General features: G+C 44.7%; 1 long non-coding RNA gene across 1 annotated transcript; it reads left to right on the top strand.

Moving 5' to 3' along the window:
* The first annotated feature begins 2,770 nt into the window (after positions 1 to 2,770).
* Positions 2,771 to 4,716, top strand: LOC108495166. Its single transcript, XR_001874016.1, has 3 exons — positions 2,771 to 3,059; positions 3,595 to 3,668; positions 4,316 to 4,716. It is a non-coding gene; the product is annotated as an uncharacterized LOC108495166 (long non-coding RNA).
* The last annotated feature ends 898 nt before the right edge of the window (positions 4,717 to 5,614 follow it).

Genomic DNA, 5,614 nt, shown 5'->3' with positions numbered 1-5,614 from the left:
CAACATGTGCCTGAAAGTGTTGTCCAAATGCTTGTTGAACTCTGTCAGGCTGTGCCCACTGGCCTGGGGAGCCTGTTCAGTGCCCAATGACCCTCTGGGTGAAGAAGCTTTTCCTAATATCCAACCTAAATCTCCCCTGACTCAGCTTCAGGCCATTCCCTTGAGTCCTGTCACTGGTTATGAGAGTGAAGAGATCAGTACCCGCCCTTCTGCTTCCCCTTGTGAGAATGCTGAAAAGCACAACGAGGTCTCCCCTCAGTCTCCTCTTCTCCAGGCTAAACAGACAAAGTGACCTCAGCCACTCCTCTTATGGCTTCCCCTCGAGGCATTTCACCATCCTCATGTCCATCCTTTGGATGCTCTCTAGTAGTTTTATTATATCTTTCCTACATTTCAGTGCCCAAACCTGCAAACAGGACTCAAGGTAAGGCCACTGTTGTGTTCTTTTCTTTTCCTTTTTTTTTTTTTTTAAAACCTGGTCAGCCTTTGGGAAACACAAATAATTTTGAATGCATTTTGATGGAAGCAAGTATTTTATCAGCAGAGTTTCAGACTTATCCTGTCAGCTCTATTAATGGTACTTAGCACTTCTTCAGGTACCTTAACCAGTTTCTCAAAGCACATTATGAAAGTATATGGTTAGCTCTATTCTGGACTGATGTGTCTAAAGCTGAGCTGGAAAGTTTTTCATTTCACTTCTAAACCATCGTTGCCAATCTGCCTCTGTGAGTTACACTTGTACAGTCAGGAAATGAAACCGTTTTCATGCTGTCTGTCAAATTGGGCAGCACAAACTGGCTACAGCCCCCCCTTGACAGGACAGAGCACCGTGGCAGGAGCCAAGAGATTCTCCTCTGCCATCACCTTCCCATGGGGCTGTTTGCAAATCTCCTCACTGCATGTCTTTTTCCTCCTCTTTTAGGCTGGTGGGTGTGTTCAGACTGGAAATCCTCTGCAAAAAGCACAGTGGCCTCCTGCTGCCATTGCCACTGATGCTACAGGGTGGAAGGGCCACACAGATAATTTTGGAACAGGAGATGTGACAGGGTGGAAGAGAAAACCAGAAGCATTTTTGCAGAAACACTGCTTGAAAGCGTTTTTAACAACTCTTCTGGGTTTTATTATCTCCTTAAAAAAAAAAATAAAGAGCGCAAAACTTACTGATTGGACTTAAAGAAAATAATGACTCTTGCAAAACATGATCCCAAACAGTTGTGATATTAGCAGCCACCCCTTCAGCATTCTGGTTACGTAGGCACTGAATGAGAAAGGCAGAAGGGTATGTTTGGAAAGGAAACCGATTTTTCACAAGTTCCTCCCTCCACAGCGGGAGACCACAGACTGAGAAGAGCTGACTACCCTTCCGGTAGCAATAATGCAACTGTGCTATTCATAGCGAGACAGAAAAACACCAGCTGATTTTCTTTGCATCATAATCTGGTAACCTCGGAATTAACCTTGCTGGACACAGATCTGTTAACTTTCACCATGCTGCTCCCATTAAACTAGTGAAGTCTGGGACAGAAATAGCTGCCCACAGCTGTTATGAATTGATATATTCCCTGATGATGCTTGGCATTGCCTGCAGAAAAAGTTTCTTATTTTATTCTCTGCCACGAAGTCAATCTTTTTTTTCCTTTTTTTTTCTTCCTATTTTTAATATTCTTTCATTGTAAACTGATGGTATTAAACTGCTGTGCTATGCTTTGCTTGGAATGGGAAGCAGACACGCTTCTTGAGTCTGCTCTGCAATGGTAACTTCATACCTGATGTTTTTGGTTTAGGAAAGGAAGGGTGGAGGGCACTGGCCAGGGCTGCAAAGCTGCAAGTGCATCAAGTTACACTGGAGTGTGCCCTGAACTTCTAGTGCTGACAAGGAGCTACAGACCCTGAGATATCCCCTGCCCAGCTGGCAATGGCAGAGAGAAAGGGATAGATCCACTTGAGGCCACATCCAGATCACACACAGAGGCAGCCACGGGTTTAGTGCGTGCTCAGAACAGAAATCCCCAAATCTGCAAATGGCAGAAAAACGGCAAAATCCCCAAATCTGCAAAGCCACCACTGGAAACTGTTTTATGTATGTACCAAGCAGATCTTAAAAACACATTAAGGTCTCTTTGATCTTTCCCACACCTGTTTAGGACTCTTGGGGGTGGCCATCACAGCTGAAGGACATTTAAGCACTGGTTGAATATCACATCCACAAAGTAAAGCTTTCATATAGCTTTTTGAGCCCTGTTTGAAAACTGACTTAATTATCAACAGTCACACTGTGTCCTTGGGACATACAGCATGTTTACTGAAAACAAAGTAAAGGAAGATGTTTAAAGTGAAAACAGTGACAGCAAAAACCCACATGAACTCTTGACTTGATGGCGAGAACATTTGTAGGGCACAGACAAAGCAGCCCATGTGTCAGATCATCTGCTCAGCGCTTGGCAATGAGACACCCAGGCATGAGGGACCTGCCTGCAACCCTCATGGATTACAAAACACCCAAACTGGCACTGTGTGAAGCCTCATCACTGCAGGGCACCCTGGGGTGGCAACTGACCCCCACACCCACCCAGATCCAGTACCACTGGTACAGGTGTGTCCTGTGCTGTCTGCACAAAAGCTCCAGATAATTCATGTTTTCTGATCTTCTGCCCCTTGCTCGATGCATTGCTCCTTTGTTTGCCTTCCCTTGCCCTGCATCTAGAGCAGAGATTACAAGCTGCACCATCAGCAGCCCAGCAAGGTCTAAGTCATAAGGAAGGATCTGAGTCATCTCCCCAGGAGAGTATTTTAGCCATACATCATTGTTTGTTTTCAGGCAAACCCGTACAATTATGCAACATAAATTCTTTTAAAGCATTTGAGACTTCAGTTCAATTTAAAATCCTGTAGGCTTTATGGCCAGAGTGAGTGATTACTAAATGTGTGCATACAAATGAAGACTTGGGAAGATGCACGTGGGGAGGATTAAAGGGCATATGGAGCCTCATACACACACCGGGCAAGCTCTGGCCAGGCTGAACCAGAAGATGGGAGAGCTGAAGAGCCCATGTCAAAAGGTGGGTAATGATATTTGTGGCTCCAGAGCACAGTTTTGCTCTCCCAGCACAGCGAGTGTTTTCTGAGAGCACAAGGCCTGACTGCAATCACCTGCGAGTGCATTTCCACAGGCTTCAGTAGAGCTGGGTGACTTTGCCTAGATTAACTCCTGATTTATGCTGGCTTAAATGGGAATGAAAATCTGATCTATTTCAAAACAAGGTTCAGCTACAACAGGATAGAGAGAGACATTAAAATGTCTCCAATCTAAGTACTTTCTCACTCCAGGGAAGTGTTAAGCCAGAGGCATAAGGCTGACTGTTTGCCCTAGGTGCCACAGCCCTGGCACCTTGAGGCCACTCCACTGCCCACTCTGTCACAGAGTTGCAGTGGGACTGTGGGGAAGTCACAGCCATTGCTGAGATGCTTTTACTACCACTCTCTGCCTCCTTCCTCTCCCAGAACAGGGAATCACATATGGGTCTTGTCCCTTTGACCTTATAGGGTGACAAAGGCCCCTGTCTCACCTTCCTTTTCCTTTGCTTTAATTAACAGATGGAATACAAATCACCCCCTTCCAGCACAAATTCCATGTGAACCTTTCTGGCGTGAGCAAGATGCAAACCCAGGTGTGTAACCTCGAAAGCTGCTCAGCATCCACACCCAAAGAGCTCAGCACCTGTGCTGAGCAGCAGCAGGACCTGTCCAGTGCCAAGGGTAATCACTGGGGCTCATGGGGCAGGAGGAAAATGGGAGGAAACACAGACCGAACTCATTTCCCCAGTGCCCAGCTTAGCCTTGGCGTTCCTTGGTGCTGCCTGCTGTGGTGGAAAACATACCATTCTTAAAATATTACCAGGAGCAGGATGAAAGAAATCTGTAATTCAGCACTTGCAAAAAACCCCAAGTTGTTAACAATATTTTTAAAATTTTTATTATTATCATCCTCATCATTGCTACTATTTAAAGACCCAGTCACACGGTTGTGTGAGCCTCAGCCACCACTGTACAAACAAGGTCTTGGACCTTGTGAACTGCAGGGAAAGCTGGGAGCCAGGGATGCAACAACAGAAAGCAAAGAAAGAGATCCCAAAGCTGGGCTTAATGTTTTCTTTAAAATGTACTCTCATGATTTCGGGAGGGCTGGCAAATAAATCAGAGCTTGCAATGCCGGCTACCTATTTATTTCTCTCAGTATTACTTTTTTCCTCTTTTTTTTTTTTAAGGGAATACACAGACAGATTTGTATCTCCACATTTATTTTTTACTTACACAGATGTAAACTCTGCTGAAGCTGGGGGAATTATTGACAACTGATACTGAGGCAATCCAAGGCCAGACCCTGACCTATTGATTTCCCTGGGATTGCACGGGACCTGTGCAGTTCATTGCAGAATACAGTCTTTGTTTGTTTTGTTTATTACTCAATATATATACATGTGGAATAAAGGACACCGCAGAACTGAAGAAATGCCTGAGGATTTCTCTTTAATTGAAATCAGGACTAGGAACATCCTTGCAAATCAAGAGCAGTCAGCCTTTGAGAAAATTCACTGCTTTTGCAAAGTTTACTTTAAAATGGGATTTAGCTTTAACTCTTTGTGTCTCACACCAGCTCAGCTAAATAACTTCTAATGATTTCTCTGAAGTGGCTACGCACTGCTTAGTAGTCTGGAAACTTCCATGTACAACAAATGCTGGGCAGGATTCTTGTTTATACTAAACTGTGAACAGCAGCTGACAAAAATCAAGTGCATGTACTTAGTAGAGATACTCCTGATATGGGCCCAAATCCTTATTTTTAAAAAAGCACCCCTGGATGCTCTTTTAAATCAGGATTTTGGTTCAGTCCAGTAAGAACCTATGGGCTCTCCTTGTAGGACTATGACCTAGAGCTGAACTTTACTTAAGTTTGCTGGTGCTTTAGATTAACTTTTAATTCAGAGCCCTCTAATTGCAATGGAGAGTGCAATGCAGAGAGCACTTAACTCCATCTGCAGTTTGGCTCAAGCTCCAGCCCTCTGAGAGTGTCCCAGCCCTCCATAAATGGGTACCAGCCACAGCAAGCAGAAGGAACATCTAAGCTCTGATATCCTAATTAAAGTCCCGTCGTTTCCCACCCTGGAGCTGCCTGTGCATTAGGAAACAGCCAAACAACACTGTTCCTGCTTAGCTAAAGATTTCACAACTTCAACCTTTCCTCAGCTGTATTTTTCCAAACTCCCAGTTCCAGAGGCTCTCATTTCAGGGCGTTTATTAGATTGAGATGTCTTGTAATTATCTGTAACAAAAGGGTTGGTCCTTCCAGCCTGTTGCAAATGGGCAGCATGCCGAACACTAACTTAGCAGCAGCAGGCTCCAAGAGGATCAGGCTATGAAGATTAATGCAACAAACTTGAATTCTTCCATCCCCTCCCTCCAGTAACTGTGTGTGTGTGTGCGTGTGTGTGGCTGGGAAGGGAAAGAAAGGGCTCCTATGCTCTGGGATAACAGCGAACGCTACTGAAGAGGAAAAAGGGAAACACTGTTTATCCCTAGCAGGGAGATAATTGATCTATAGCCTGCACACAACTGG

The sequence above is a fragment of the Lepidothrix coronata genome, unplaced genomic scaffold (genome assembly GCF_001604755.1).
Source record: "Lepidothrix coronata isolate B3197 unplaced genomic scaffold, Lepidothrix_coronata-1.0 Scaffold29, whole genome shotgun sequence".
NCBI classification, from domain to species: Eukaryota; Metazoa; Chordata; class Aves; order Passeriformes; family Pipridae; genus Lepidothrix; species Lepidothrix coronata.
Note: the sequence above shows the minus strand (reverse complement) of the source record. Positions and strands in the feature narration are given on the sequence as shown.